The sequence below is a fragment of the Perna viridis genome, chromosome 9 (genome assembly GCF_037379345.1).
Source record: "Perna viridis isolate PV_CMFRI_1.1 ecotype Kerala chromosome 9, ASM3737934v1, whole genome shotgun sequence".
NCBI classification, from domain to species: domain Eukaryota; kingdom Metazoa; phylum Mollusca; class Bivalvia; order Mytilida; family Mytilidae; genus Perna; species Perna viridis.
The window spans coordinates 8,429,558-8,447,679 of NC_142453.1; positions in this window are offsets into that span (position 1 = coordinate 8,429,558).

The following is an 18,122-nucleotide window of genomic DNA, read 5'->3' on the forward strand; positions in this document are numbered from 1 at the left end:
GTAGAACACCATAACAAATCATTCATAAAATTATACTTTCATATTGCGTTGTATATTTTCAAGTGAAGGGAAACCTTTTAGACTGGTAAACATAAATAAAGTTGTATATATATTTTTTAAAATGTTAAAATTTAACCTGAATGAGTTATTTGTTAGTGATAGTGAAAATACAAAAGATCTATAAGTGAGTAGATATTCAATTGTACTAAAATAATTAATGAAATTTGTACACAATTTCCAAAATTTACAAATTTGTCGATGTATTCCTGTATTTGGACACTGACAATACATTAATACTTAGAAATCATACATCAGGTCGTTACTCTCATACTGTCAACTGCCGTTCATTTCCCAGGTTTGTCACATTTGTAATTTAAGTATAAGTCTTTATAAGAATGAGACAAAATGGAAAAATCAGAAACATGTATTTTTATTTTGGGGATAGATATTTAAGTAATTAAGTAATTTATTCATCATTCGAACGAGTAATCAAGGAAAGCAAGGTTCTAGTGGAAATCAAAATAAAGCAATTTAGGCAATAAAACCCACCAATCTGACTTCACTCTCACTCAATGACGTTTTCTAATCAATTAGAGTGCATAGGAAAATTTAAAAGTTATCAAAGAGTAATCACGGGAACCAATATTCTAAATCAAAAGAATGTAATCCAGGGACAAAGATCATATCTGGAAAACAGACAAACACAACAAAGAATTATTTTATTGCCTAAATTGCTTTATTTTGATTTCCACTAGAACCTTGCTTTCCTTGATTACTCGTTCGAATGATGAATAAATTACTTAATTACTTAAATATCTATCCCCAAAATAAAAACTATGAGTTAGGATTCTCTCATGTTCAAATACTATGAGTAAATTCCTTTGGGCTCCTAGAATAATGAGCAGAAAACATCAGCAACAGGTAATTTAATTTGTAATCTTTAAATTGCATATTTGGCATAGCTTGGGCAGCATATAGCAAAAGAGAATAATAATGATAATAATAAATCGGTATCGGACAGGGTTTTCTATGTAACGTCATTATAGGTATATTTCCGGTCGTCACGATGTTTATATTTAATTAAGATGCTTGAATCCCTGGAAGTCAATGTGTATATCATGATATTAAGGATACTCTAAAAGGAAGAGACGTTTACAAACATTCTAGGTCATATCATGACATACATTTTCTATGGACAAATCATTTATAGGCTAACAGAAAAAAAACATCCTGACAAATAAATAAACCATTCATAAAATCTGTCGATAACGTACATTTGGACTATTTTACCTTGTGTTCTTGGCCGATACAACCTCATGAGAAAATTTTAACTAGAACTTTGGTCTCTTTCAACGGCTGATACAATTAGTTAACCGACGTGATGGAATTTTATCTTAATTCAAATAAAGGCGATATATTGTACAGTCAAAATTATTTCTCATGATTTTTTTACTTGATTTTCCTCCGAATTGAGCAAATAAACTTTTTTTTAAAGAGTTTACTTGTAAATAGGGTGAATCGAGCTTACACATGAAATTCACGTGTATTGTTCACATGCAATTCATGTTAAGTGAACATCATGTGAAAATCACGTTAATTTCATATGAAGTTCACATGAATTTCACGGGAAAAATTTTGCCTGCGTAGGAATGACTAAACATGTACAGTAATGATTTATGGGCAATTTTCTTTGAAATATACGTTAAAAAGATAAAGGACCCGGCTTTTGAGTCCTGATTGAAAAATGTCAAAATTTACTAAATGTATTTCTGTTAGGAATATTATGCTAATATATATTACTGAGATGCAAAATGACGAATGTACTGATTACAAATTGATTTGTTGATGAATATGACACGGAATACCCTTCCGGTACGTTACTATAGAAACAATGAACTTGAGAACATGTTAAATTAATTCCTTCCAGTCAAACATGTAGATGTAAAACGTATATAATACCTCAGGAGGATTGATTCTTGGTTATAATGAGGGGTATATAATACGTTCAGGAGGATTGATTCTTAGTTTCAATGAAGGCTATATGTTAATTTTACGCATCTTTTTTTTAATCTTTTGGACGAATGAATCAGTTAGAGCTAGTTAATGATTTAATTGTTGTTAGGATTTAACTGAAACAAAGAAACACAAAAAATAAATTAAAAAGATATTTGTGCCAATTAAACGATTTGTAATTTTATAAAAGGTTTGTAGAATTAAATATATTTTGAAAAAGAGGAACATGCATTTAAATTAAAAAAATAACACTATATTGATGGATTGCTAATATGTAAATGAACACTATAGAAAGCCCAACATTTTCAAACAATTAATCAAACATATCATCTCACTGCATTTCAGGTAAAGAATTTAATACTAATAGTAGAAATCGTGGTAGCATTGCTGATTCCTTCATCGGACCATTAAGTAGAGACCGGTATCAACAAGGAACAGATATCTTACTAAACCCTTAAGATCACTCCAGATTTTAGCAGAGATAGAGACCGGTGTCAACAAGGAACATATATCTTTCTAAACCCTTAAGATCATTCCAGATTTCAGCAGAGATTGAGACCGGTGTCAACAAGGAACATATATCTTTCTAAACCCTTAAGATCACTCCAGATTTTAGCAGCGATAGAGACCGGTGTCAACAAGGAACAGATATCTTTCTAAACCCTTAAGATCATTCCAGATTTTAGCAGCGATAGTGCTATTATATTTCCAATGTGTACTTTTCATATATTATGTGTTTTATGATCTTCGCCTGCAAACAGCAGCAACGTCTTTTACACTTGAGCAAAGTTTGCACCGCAGCGTTGCTTTGTTTCGGACTTTTCATCGCATGTTGTTATTTTCTTTTGTTTCCGTGGTTTCTTTACTACTTTTCAGCACACCCTCTCAACAATGCTTGTACTAAATCTAACTCATAGTGGTGTAGTACAAGTTAAAGAACGGTTATAGAATCGGTTCACTGTAGCGGATTTATATATCTCAATCATCATTTGTCATATGCTTGTACATTGAACTTCAGGTTTGATGAACCATGAATAAAAATGATTTAATTGGCGTTTTCATGTTTAGTGTTTGTTACGGTCTTTCTAGTTCTATCACAGATGTCAGAAAAGGATGTTTGAGAACATTACGCTATAACTTGTAACGTCTCAGTTACGTGTGGCTAATCTGGAGTGGTTTCGAGTCAATAAGTTGATGTAGTTACCTTATTAATAATAAAACTCTTACGATATGACAGCAATGTTGTCGTATTTATCAACATTGTATTTATAATTACAAAATTCATTACCAGAATGGGATAAACTTCACATTTTATGGGGAATGGGGCATCGGGTACCATGCATGGGGCGCTGACAAGTAACTAGGCATACATTGATAATAAGCTAGATTTTAATTTACGGGTATATTCAAATAATAATTCAGAATTGAATAATAATTAAATATTTTTAACATGTTAAATCTTTCTTCATCACATATGGAGGATGTTTATTTATAAATTAGGAAAGGAAAACAGGCTTGGGGGAGGGGGTAGGGGAAGGCGGAATGGTGAGTATGGCATTTTTTTCAGATAGAAGAGAAGCATGTATTTTTTTTCAACGTTTAACTTTAAGAATTATACATTTAAAGATGTGATATATTGGTCTTTCTTATATGAGGTAGTTGTTTTCCTTAGAAAAAGCCAAAGTTTACAAAGTTCTATCCACTTCGGGTTTTTACATAAGATTCAACCGTTCACTAAAATTTAATTTGAATCATATTATGGCATTAAGACGGTTTTCAATTCTTACTTCTTGGAAATATAATAAGTTTACAATATAAGTAAAGGGTAATGATCTTGTTCTTCATTTTGTATTTCTTTCTCATGTCACGCTCGCTTTTATATTACTACTAAGTGGTAATTGACAAAATAGAGGTGTTAAACCGAGTATGATAAATAAGACGTCAATGTCATGTTTCCCTGAACTTAGTATTTCAATATTCATCCAAAAGATAGAAATCGTTCGTGATAGATTAGTTTGTTTACCTGCATGATAAAATAGTATGTCCTTTTTTTCAAAACAAATATGAATATCTAATAACATAATATAAATGGGGCGTTTAATTATGTATGGCATTGGTCACTATAGAGGTCATATCGTGTAAATCTGGGTTGACCACCGTTTTACTTTGAAATGCTTGTACCAAGCCAAGAACTCAGTGACTAAATCTTTTCTTCATGTTTATCCTTTACTTGCTGGTTCGATTTTAACCTGGCAGGCCTGGTAATATTTTCGTTCCGCAAATTTTTCTCACATATAATCCCCTGGTAACCAGTGACGTCTTCTGTTTTATGTTGATTAGATGAGCGGATATCACTGTTATTTATTTTATACGTTCTACTATTCAAATTAAAAAAAGGAATATTATTTTTTCAGTTTACTTTTATTATCTTTCGAAACAAATGCACACAAATTAAGTTAATTAAAAAATATCTTTTTTTACATTTTCTTTTCATAAGCGGAAATTTCCTAATTTATTGTGCAAATCCATCGATGGTGACTTGAGTCTATATTTTAAGTGATCCAAGCTTGTAATATTGACCAGGGAATAAGATTAGATCATTTTCTAATCAAAGGTCTTCCATATTATTTGGATACTACCGATATGTTTTTATGTAGAATCGGCAACTCATTCTTTAACGCATGGTCATATGTATCTCTATGAACATAGAAATTAATGGAACTTATTTAAAAATAAATATTGAAAGATAACGAGTAGAACAATTTGGCGATTGTGGGGCAAACAGAAGTACGAATTATTTGTAGTCTTGGCGGATGCTAAATGGTGCATGACGTACCTAGGTCAAGCGTATATATTTTGCGGAATTTATTTTGGTGTTTTAGCTCAATGTGTTGATCTACACTTAGATGGTAAAGGAAAACTATTGACCAAACTATACGACAAAAGCAATTACGTTTCATTCTGTATTGTCAACTTCCCTTTCATATGTGGCATTATCCCTTTAGCACTATCGTATGGAGTTTCTATATCACAACTCATACGATATGCCTGAACTTGCCGTAAATACGCAGACTTTTTGTACCGCGCTAGGCTTCTTGCAATCAGGCTTCTAGAACAGGGTTTTGTGCCAGCAAGAGTGTAGTCATCGCTACAGAAGTTTTTATGGTCGTCATCATGAAAATAGTGGATTGTTACGTTGTATCCATATGCACCATGAAAACTGATTTGTTCAACATGTCATAGTTTTCCTTTCCTCTGTCGTCTACCACAGACATGACTTTTATGAACAACTCTGCTTTCTAGAAAAGCAGAGGTCGCTTACCCTACTAGTACACTTGGTCCATGCTCCCAGTTTTTAGTGGAGTCCGAGTTGCTCATATACTTGTGTTATTTTGTATGTTTTATTTTGGTTATTCGCAAAAGTTACCCGCTTTACTGTACTCTATCTTATTTGGAATAGTATATCTAAAACAGTAACTAAATGCAAAAACAATTTTCTCACACTTTATGTTTTTAGTTTGATTCTGGAATTGCGGGATTAGCCTAATATGTCCTGAAGAGCTACCAATGTTATGACAAAATCTGAAAAAATCTAGAACAGCATACACATTTGCAAACATATCACATGAATTTTTTTTTTTCGTTTCCGTGTTTTCATCTAATAAGTGCTACATTTTCCTCTCGAAATTCTTTATTACTTAGATATCGTTACCAATAAAATTATCAGCTTTTTGACATCGAACTTTTGATATATTCTATAAATATTTAATGGTTTCAACACCTTTTACAATCAAAAAAACGTCACAGAAAAGTGAGGTTCACAAGTACTTACTGAGGATACCACTGCCTTCGACGCCAAATAGTCCATTGTTTGTATTTCTAACGGGAATCAATCTACTTCCGGTCAGCACGGGTACTGGTGCTGGATATGGATGTGGTACAACGACTGGTCCATTTAAGATTTTCTTGTATACGTTATAGTGTTGCCTGTTCTAGCTTGCAAATTTGTTAAACTAGGAATTATGTGCTCCAACGTAGTTACCTGTGTATTGGTAGTTATTTTCATTGTTAAAGCTGTTCCCATAGCTTCCTGCGAGAGCCACACCAATGGTCACAAAGCATAAAATTGATGTAAGAAGTAACATGTTATCTTTGGAAGGAATGGATTAAAGAACTTCTCTTACAGCTGTAAGATAATTAAAACATAATTAAATGATACAAACAGGTTTATGACAAAAGGATAGAAACTTTTTTTTAAGATTTCATTTTTGGTGTTGTGTCTATTGCATAACGGGAAAGAATCAATGTCTATACAAATTTAAACATCATTTAAAAGAAAGTAAATCGAATCTAGAAGGAATCGACTTAAAAGAATCCAACATATTTTTCTTTTCGATTTCCTGAACAATCTCACCTTAAGTGTTTGACTTGAGTGAAATCTTAAATTCATCTATGAATACACCTCGGTTATTATTTATACATGTGACAAGATGAATAAATGTGGTCAGTTAGACTGTAGGATAGAAATCAACACAGTAACGTGGGGAAAGCTTCACTCTTACATAAGTGTGAAAACCATTAGTGCATATCAATATGTACCAGCACATACTGATTCAGAAAATATTGACTATATTTCCGTTGCCAAAGGCTTCATTTATGAGCATATTTTTCAGAAAAGGATTTATTTCCGATTTGTAAAAATCATTAAACCCATATTGTATTATAAAACCATGGTACTAACTACTAGATTATCATCCCATTACCTAAGGCTGTGTTTTTGAACTAATTTTGAGTTTAGGAATGTATACCGGTGTGTCAAAATATTTCCGGTAGTTTCCGGTTTATATCGTATGTTCTTGTCATGTACTCGTTGCGTCACTGACCACAGGAAAACCAATTCATTTTGATATAAATAAGACTCAGGTTCTTATTTAGGCATTAAATCACTGATAACCAAAGGTAATGCATGAGTTGTGAGAATCAAGCTTTAAATTTGAGTTTTCTGAATATTCAGTGTAACAAATGCCTTTTTACAACAAAACTTTTTATTCAATTGCTTATTATGATATCCTTTTCTCATGAAACAGAACCCAATTTTAATTTAAGTGTAGAAATTGTTATCATGATATTTTTGTAATTGTAATTTGTAATTGCTTTTTTCATAATTATTTCTTATAAAATCTTTAAAAAAAGTATTTAAACATGAGCTTTTTGTATCTTTCTAAATAGGTAATAGACTACAGTCTTTCCTGTTATGAACTTACTACCCAAAGGCAACATGTTCACTACCAAAGTCATTGTCCTTCTCGTAACAATCGGTGTTGCCTTCGCCGGAAACTATGGAAACAACTTTAATTATGGAAATAACTATCCATACACTGGAAGCTATGCAGGGCTCAACAACGGCTTTAATAATATCGGTTACAGCACCAACATCAATGGTTATCATGGATACGGAAAGGGAGTTTACAACCAAGTTGTTTTACCACACCCTTACCCATATCCGGTGCCGATACCTGCACAAACCGGAAGAAGAATTATAACTGTTGGAAACAACAACGGACTTTTAGGCAATATGTTTGGTATTGGAGGCAATGGTATTTTTAGTAAGTAATCAAAAGGCTGTTAGCAAGTAAAATATTGTTTATTTAAACACTTATTCCATTATTCTTATTTTTTTAATGTAGAATATTACAGGCAAACAGATTACATGTGTTTATTATCTGAATTATCTGAATTATCGTTATGCACGTTTCAAAATGTATTTTTGTTCGTGTTTATGTAAATCATTACTGGATGTTTCAGAATTAAATGGTTTCTATTTGTATTGTAGATTTGATACTTACACTAGTTTTCCTTCAATATATCATACGATTTATTCCACAACTGCAAAACCAAATTGGAAAATAAGGAAGAAAAGTAAAAACCAAAGTAAGTATTATAACACTAATTTGGGAAATTGCACAACATGGGTTATTTTTTATGATATTTGCATTCATAATTTTGTTCGACTGTAAGGATGATTTTCGTTATAGACTTGTTGCATTTCTTAATATCATGCACAGTGATAGATCTGTATGAAAATTACTATCTGACACATTTTTCCTTGTAAAAGATAAAATTACGCTAATATTTAAGAGTTTAACTATTATCTGTGAGGAAATTAACAATGAAAAAATGCATGTAACAGATTGAGAACGATACATGTTTTCTGTTTGATAATAAATCATTAAAAAAGACAGGGCATCTTTAACTGCGAATTGTAATAATTATCGAATGAACGAGTAATAAGTTAGTCATTTTTCTTATTTTTCAGGAAGGGCAATCAAAGGATCTGAGAAATATACAAATAAATGATTAACAATAAAGTATGCATTTTTTTCCTTTTCCTTTGAAGTTCTTATATCGTTTATTCGTTAAAATATAGCAGTATAGCAGAATAAATTAAAAAAAACGATAACAAATAAAACAAAAACAAAACAAGAACAAAACACTCAAACAAAGAAAAAGACAAACAAAATGAATTAAAACCACACAACAAAGCATGTTAGACAACAAAGTAGAGTGTATTTTTTTCAGTTTTCAATTTCAATATTTCATTACGTAGCGATTATATTGTAATTAAAGAAAACATGCTAAAAAGTTTAATTGAAAGCTCGGGGGATACCAGACGAAAGATCAAACATCGTACAGCAATCAGAAAATCAAAAGGCTGAGTAAGATAACCGATAAATTTACACAAATCACACAGTTAATCCAGTAAACGCAAACTAAAAAATGCCACAAATACAAAAAAAAGTATAAGACACTGCAGATTTATAAAGGAGGAGGGGATTAAGTACATTAACTCCACCGCATTTTTTGCTGCTATCCCAAGTCGAGAATTTCTGGCCTGTTTAGTATTGTTTCGTTTTCACTTTCAGTTTACTTTAATATTGTTGGAGTAAATGAGGACAACTCCTTATTTGTACCTGTGTATACTGTTGTTTTGGGGCAAGCTGCATCCTCCCCTGTGGTGTAAGGCTTTCTTTGTCATTTATTGAAGTCAAATGGGTGGCTTTGAGCGTCATTGTTATCTAGGTGGGGTTTGTCTCTTTGTGATGTTCACTATATCCATTCTCGTTATATTAAGTCATTCTGAGTAATGTTTTAAGAATGTACATAGGGGAGACTCCAAACATTTTTATCAAAATTTTTTTAATAAAAATGTTCAGTTGTCTTGTGTTGTCGAAAGTTAAGAACCTCAGATTGATTTGACAACGTCATTTATCTTCAAAAGTTGCATGAAAACAAACATAAAAACTAACGTGTAAAACTATAGTCTAAGCACACGTGCATGTAAGTTAATTTGTTTCTCTCGTGTATTTTCTAACCCTACTCCGTTTTGGCTATAAGTCAAAAAATTTAACAACAAAAAATCTGATTAAAAATTGCCTTGAAAACAAGTTAAATAAAGGTCAACAACGCTTGGTAGAAGGAACATTCGTATCGATGTTGGGGGTGGGGGTGGGGGGGGGGCACATAAACGAACAAATCAAAACAAAGAAATGTAAATAAAAATAACAGAACAAATGCAGCACAGAAAGTGAAAACCAGCAAAATTAGATATTACTATGATCCTTTTTCACGTAGTTGTTTTATTTACTTGACAAAAAAAATACCACGATTTTTTGTTTACCACTGCTTTCCCATTGTAACAAAAACAATTCAAACAGGGAACAAAACTCACTAAAGGATATCCCCATCCCTACATAAGAATCAACACATAGAAGAAACATGCATAAGCAAAGTCATAAAGGAAAAAGTTGATGGTACATAAGTTTGAAATCAATTGCAGCGATATTGGAAACTTATGTAAAGCTTCGGTCAAATTATTATGTGTTTGAGACGAACAATCGAAAAATAAAACTCTAACAAAAAAGTACGAACGGTAAAACGTTACCATCTCCCTATAAAGTAATAGTACAATTATGTTGAACTTCAGGTTTTTGTGACAACACATATTCAATATACGGTAATGCATTTAATTTCATTGGAACATTCCTAACAGGAAAACAATAAAATAAATGTCACTGTTGAAATGCTCACAGTTAAGTAAAGTTAAGGCATAATGTTTAGTGTTGATAGCATGCGAAATAACGGATCAGCTTCCATGGTTGGGCATTAAAAAACATATGTTCTTCCTTATGTTGTAAAAAACAGATTTCATTTCATGCAAGAATATCGGTGGTCACGAAAATATAAACTTTATTATAATAACCACTGGTTCTATGCCACTGCTGAAGGACCAAAGGTCCCCGAGGGTTTTCACCAACCCATAAGTTAGACTTGTCTGACTCTGTATCATTTTATATCCTATTTATGATATTTATTCCAATTTGCAGTATAAAAAATTCAAAAAACCTAACATACTGTGGCTTCATTCCTTGTACTGCACATGGTAGAACCTCTAGGTAATGGATTTGACTTCTTATTTCGATAGTTTGGATTTGAGTACTTCCCGAATACAATTTTTTTTTTAATATGAAATCATATATATTTGATTTTAATGCTGTTAATAAGAGGTTACTCTTTGAAACTCGTGTACAGCATATCAATATTTGCAGTACGTACAATTGGTATTTTTGTACAAACGTGATGACGTTTCATTCAGAATTCTCAACTTTCCTTTCATCTGTGGCAACATCCCTTCGGCTCCTGCGTATGGAGTGTTCATATCACAACTCATACGTTATGCCAGAGCTTGCCGAAACTACGCAGACTTTTTGTATCGAGCTAGAACTCTAACAAATAGGCTTCTGAAACAGAGTTAAGTTGCTACAAGATTGAAGTCATCACTACAGAAGTTTTATGGTCGTCATCATGAACTCGTGGATCGTTATGGTGTATCCATCAGCACCATGAAAACTGATTTATTCAACGGGTCATAGTTTTCCTTTCCTCGTTTGTCTACCCCGGACTTGACTTTTTAACTCGGCGGTGTTTTTAGAAGAGCAGAGGACGCTTACCCTACTGGTGCACCTGGTCCATGCTCCCAGTTTTTAGTGGAGTCCCAGTTGCTCATTTACTTTTGTTACTTTGTATGTATGATTTTAGTTACTTTATGTTCTTTGTTGTGTATGTCTGTTTTCCATGTCTGGTCTTTGTCCCTGGATTAAATTCTTTTGATTACCGCTATAACCTTGGTTCCCTTGATTACTCTTTGTATTTATTTTCATATTTAACATTTTTACAAATAAAAAAATCAAAACTAAAACATTACCAAAATTTAAGACAACCTGAACTATGATGTGACCAGTATGACTAATATATATTAGTTCTTTAATATAATTTACATGATACTTTATTGAATCAATCGACACCCAACAAATTATAGTTCATACAGAGGAATCGACAAAAATAAAATAATAAAACATATTAATAACGTTCATATGCAAGGCAAAGAAAAACAGCATCGAGTTGACGACAAAGGATAACGGCTAGGTAAAACATAAAGTATTCAAAAAAACATGCACAGAAAAACAGAGTAAACGAGTAAAAACGACTACACAAAAAACCTGGAAGCATGCACCAGGTATACCGGTAGGTTATTAATTTTTCGTGAAATATTGTATTTATTAGGAAAAATAAATCTAAGACAAATACTCAATGGAAAAACAAAACACTATTTTGTTAACACTTTATTTTTTAGTTTGATTCTGGAATGGCGGGATTTATCGTAGTATGTACTGAAAGGCTACAAGCGTTATGACGAATTCCTGAGAAAAGAATAACAGAATCAATAATCGGCTTTCAAAAGTAGCAAGGGCATATATTTATAAGCACATATTTTTGTATTCACTTTTTGTTATAGAAATCCTTCAGATTGAAGCTACATTTATTTTTCAAAATATTTCATCATTCAAATATCAATTCCGGTTTATAAATCTGAAGCTTTTATATCTACATTAAAAAATAGGTATAGTTCCAGTTGTTTTAACTGTATTCATAATGAAAACAGGAACATTGAAAAAATTCCAAAGTATGCAAAACAATAATACATATTAATATGCACCAGATCATTATGATTCAGATTTCATTGCCAAAGGCTTCATTTCCTAACAGTTTTTTTTTAAAAACAGGAATCGAAAGATTTATTTCCGATTTGTAAACAATCATTAAACCCATATTGTACTATAAAACTCTGGTACTAACTACAAGACTATCATTTCATTACTTAAGGTTATATTTATGAACTAATTTTGAGTTTAGGAATGTATACCTGTATGTCAAAATATTTCCGGTAGGTTCCGGTGTATCTTGTATTTTTTGTCATGTACCCGTTGCGTCACTGACCACAGGAAAACAAATTCATTTTGATATATATAAAGACTCAGGTTCTTACATCGGCATTAAGCACTGATAACCAAAGGTAATGCATGAGTTATGAGAATCAAGCTTTGAATTTGAGTTTTATGAATTTTCAGTTTAACAAATGCCTTTTACACAAGAATATTTTGATTCAATTGTTTATTATAATGCTCTTTTTTCATTTTCGTCTAGCTTTGTCACGTCACATAAAACAGAACGCGATTTCAATTTGATTGTTTATAGTTTATATTTTGATTTTTTGTAATATTTTTTGTGACCTTGTTTTTATTAGTATAATATTTACTTATTCTTCAGTAGGATTTACTGTGTATCACAAGGAAACAACGGATCTGCAAATCAAATAAGAGTTTAAACTTGAGATTTTGTATCTTTCTAAATAGGTAATAGACTACAATCTTTCCTCTTATATACCCATTACCCAAAGGCAAGATGTTCACCATCAAATCAATTGTTCTTCTCGTAACAACCGGTGTTGCCTTAGCTGGAAACTATGGAAACAGCTATAATTATGGAAACAACTATCCATACACTGGGAACTTTGCAGAACTCAACAACGGCTTTAATAATATAGGTTACAGCACCAACATCAATGGTTATCACGGATATGGAAATGGAGTTTACAACCGAGTCGTTTTACCACATCCTTTTCCATATCCGGTACCGGTACCTGCACAAACCGGAAGAAGAATTATAACAATTGATAACAACGACGGACTTCTAGGCAATATGGTTGGTTTCGGAGGCAATGGTATTCTTAGTAAGTAACCGAAAAGTGGTAAAAAAATAGATTGATGTTTATTGAAACACTTATTCCTTTATTCTTATATTTTTAATGCAGAGTAACATACTTGAAAAGCAACATATTACAGATTACACATTTTATTGTCTAAAATATTTATGTTTCAAAATGTAAGATTTAGTAATTTACATTCGTGTTTATTTAAACACTTATTCCATTATACTTATTTTTTATGTAGAATAGACAGGCAAACAGATGACGTGTTTATTATCTGAATTATCGTTATGCACGTTTCAAAATGAAAGCTTTAGTATTTTTGTTCGTGTTTATGTAAATCATTACTGGATGTTTCATAATTAAATGGTTTCTGTTTGTATTGTAGATTTCATACTTACACTAGTTTTCCTCCAATATATCATACGATTTATTCCACAACTGCAAAACCAAATTGGAAAATAAAGCTGTATAGTAAAGAAAAAAGTAAGTTTTAGAATGCTGGTTTTAGAGATGACGTAATATTGGGGTTTCATATCAACGCATTCACATTTTGAATCGACTTTAAGGATGTTTTCCGTTGAAAAACCTGTTGCATTTTTTCCCTTCATATCTTATTCGGTATAAAATTTGACATGCATTTTTGTGAAAAAATTTCTATCTTACAAAATCTCATTGTAAAAGATATTTTGATGTAACATTAAGGAGACAAATAATATAAAAAAGATGTTTTGTTTTTTTTTTCAATTTGATATGTGTAGACGATCGAGGACAGTGGTTTCCCTTCTACAGCTACGACATTGACAGATAATGATTGGTTTTAAAATTTAAAAAAAATTAAAATTGTGAAGGAATGAGTATGCCATATTTAATTCTTCTCTTCATTTTTCAGGAAAAACAGTCAAGGGATCGGTGGAAAATAAAGACAGGAATAAATAAAATAAATAAATCATTTACCATTAAGTTATAATTGTTTTAAAGAAGTCTTTCAATATAATATAATTTCGGTGTACAGAACATTAAACATTGATGGATTAAAAAACAAAATCGTATTTTATAAAAAGCAAAACAAAAACTGGAAAATATTAACAAGAACAAATTAGATCCACGAAACAAAAATAACGAAATAATCAAACAAAACAAAACAAAACTTTCGAGTGACAAAGCAGTATTTACTTTCTCATTTCTTCTATTACAAGATTCCATTATTGTGCGATTACATTTCAAAAAAGAAAAAAATGTCATAAACTACATTGAAAACTCGGGCTATAGATATAATATAATGAAACAATTCATATCAAACCGAAATTCAAGAAGCTGAGTGAAGGAAACAGATAAATCAAAACAAAGCATATTATTCAAATCAAATTTCACACACACACACACACACACACACACACACACACTATTCATCCAAGAAATGTATACCACAGGTGAACAGTGTAAATCATTCGATAAAACAATACTAAAAACAATGACATACGAAAAACGAATATCTGAATATTATACAAATAGGAAATGTCAAAAAGGCATCACGCTTGGTTGAATGATAACTCATACCTCCTGTATCATTGGAGATAAAAAAAAAACACCGAACAAATCAAATCAAGGGAAGGAAAATAAAAAAATAAAAATAAAAAAAAAAGATAAAAAATGAAAAAAATGCAGCGGTTGAATATTTACAACAGCATAATTCGATACAACTGATATCCTTTTTTATTTCAGGTGTTTTTTGGTTTTTTTTATTTGTATTATTCTGTAAATGGAAATAACAAAATTACCTAACTGATAATCTCTTACTATAATCGAAAGGAACAATCTAGGAAAACGCCCGCAATTGTCCTTAGTTGGTGAATGGAAGTTGGGTTCAACCAGGTTTTATAGTTTAACCCCCCCCCCCTCAAGCTTTCATTAAGTGAATTATTTCGGTTAATAACAATTTAAAAGGGTAACAAGGTAATATATTTAGATATTAGTTACATTCCTTCAATAAATTGTCTCTGTTGTAAAGGGTGTCAAAAATAATTTTGAAATCCATTCACTTCTTACTGATAAATTATCATTGTAAGGGTAACAACAAAATTACCGAACACTATTCCGATTTAAAAAACAAGTCAAGATCAAAATAAATCTGGCTAAATAGAAATTATACCACCGGAGTAGCTGGAACCGCAATGGTCCCGACTTAGTAGAGGTTTTTCAAACGAAATGGTGAGTTTTCTCAAGGTATACAGCGTGCTAAACTTTCCTCTTCCATTGAGGCGTGAATATACCAGTGGTGACTAAATATTATTTAGATACTATTGCGTCATAATCGGTAAATCAGCGGTCAAATCATCACAAAGAACGATTTACAAAAAAACATATTTTGGAAGAAACTCAGTATTTTTCAACCAAAGACTAACATTAAAGAAGAATTTGGTAAGAGACCTCTTGAGACGCACTTTCTTATACCCCTAGTTCAGGAGTCTGTTTCGCAGATTTTTTTATGGCGTTCAAGGAAATCAAAGTTGTTAGTACTTGCTCAAGTGAAGCGAATCAATTGTGAAATGTACATGCAGAAGATGAAGGTATATTGCTGCACAGATAAGAAAAAAAATATGAGATTAATTTAAAGTCGAAAATGTAAACTTCTTTATTTTCAAAATTTAAATTTCACAAAGAATCAACACTTTAGATTAATTTAACGTCATTTACAGAAACCTATGCAAGTAAATTTTTAAAAACACCAAGAACACCCTGCAAATATGAAAAACAAACAAACAACACAGAGAAAGCGACCAAATAATCAAACACGAAGACAAAAAACTAAACGACCTGTTTAAAATCAGCCTAAATATTTGAATATAAAGTCCCTATACAGCGTATAGAAATGGTAACAAGTTTTACTCATTGATGACTTCGGTACAGCAATAAATTATTTAAGTCGAGTCGCCCATTTGTGTTTAAATGTAACGGCAATAATGAAACGTAATAGAGGCGGTAGGTTTAGCGTGCTATAAAACCTGGTTTAACCCATTTTTCAATTTGGAAACCATGTACCAAGTCAAGACAATTGCGCTGGTTATTCACACTTTCCAGTTTTTGCCCTTGTATTGCCATTTGTTATACGGACTTTCCTTTTAGACTTTTCTTTTGACTACTGCTTACACTTTATCAGTATAGTAATTCTGTTATTATTATTCTTAAATTTCATCTTGAGACTGTTACTTGTGGATTTTTGATTGTTAAGGAATGATTGTTATATCGTCTCGGTATATTAAGAAATAACTTGAAGTGTGCACCACGGGCATTGAGGTTATTTCATTTTAGTATTTATTCCGTAAAAAAATACTTAAGTTGAAATCAGCAAACTGCAAAACACGGACCACGTTTTTGGAATTAACGTGTTCTTTAAAATCAGACAAAAATTAAAATTGGTTGTTGATTAGACAACTCTATTAAACAGAATGTGAGTTGCTTATAGTACAAAGACCAAAACAAAAATACATCAGTCATTCCTTGAAATTCAAGGAGTAAACAAAAGTTGAGGGCGTCATAGTCAGATTACAGAATTAGGTCTATGAGATGAACAAAACTATTTATCTAACTAGAAAGGTTGTTACTGCTGAAATTAAATTATTGTAAAATACCAGCAAGACGTATGTAATATGAAAAAACGTATACAAGTTAATTAATGAGAAGGTGAACTGTACAAAAAGGACCCTGTTACGGGGCAATTAGAAATTTTAAAAAATATGAAAAGTTTACTTGAGCTACAATCCGTGGTACACATTGTTACTATGTACTTAAAGCCAAATTACTGATCTCCTTGTATTATACTGTGGAGTTGATCGAACCTTCCGACAGTATTTAAGTCTATATGTCAAGAAATGATGTAGAATACGAAAATATTAATCGTATCCAAGTTTTAGATAAACTATACACGTATATCAATGTATAAGCTCTCATCAGCAGCATTAGAACCAAATACTTTGGAAAAGTGTATTCTGTTTTTGACTGAAAGAGTAATTAATTAAGGGAACCAAGTTGTAGCGGTGATCAAAAAATGTAATTCAGGGACAAAGGCCAGACATGGAAAACAGACATACACAACAAAGAACATGAAGTAAACAAAATCATACACACAAAATAAAAAAAGCAAATGAACTACTCGGACTCCACTAAAAACTGGGTGCATGGACCAGGTGCACCGGTAGGGTAAGCGTCCACTGCTTTTCAAGAAACACCCGCCGAGTCCGGGGTAGCAGTGTAATTCGTTAATAAGAACATGCAATGCAATTTTTGCATTATCAGCAACGCAATTCGGTTAGATTGAGAAGCCCAATCAACAACCAATTTTAATATTTGTCTGATTTTAAAGAAAACATATAAATTCCTTGATCCGTGTTTTGTAGTTTGCTAGTTTTAACTTAAGTGATTTTTTACGGAATAAATATTTACATGAATAAATAAATGTTGAATTATAAATGATGTAAAATAATATAACAAGTTATGGTTCATCTAGTGTAAGCGAAACAATCTACAACATTTCTATAGCCTACAAACATATTTCCGTACATTTTTAGGAAACTCTCATGTAGGAGCCGATCATATGTTCCTGTGTACCTGAATTTACATTGTTCATGTCATGCAATCATTACATCACTGACCACAAACCCACCAAATCATGATGTTATAAATACTGGCCATGCTTCTCAGTCATCCTCATCAAACCAAAAGCCATAGGTAATGCATTACAATTCTGTAAGAATAATTCTCATCAATGCTGTTTATTCTTTTCAAAGAAACTGTTCGAGTTTTGTTCTGTAAAAAACTTCAATTGTTTTTTATACATTTATTTATTTAAAAAAATCATTTAGGCATAGAAGTTTTATTAGTCATTTCCAAAGATGCCGATCATAACATATTTCAAGAGAGGATATTGTGTATTGCACTAGTTTTTTCAAAAAGATTTATTTCAATGAGTTCCTCCTTCTTAAATAAAGTTTTCCATGAACCTCTG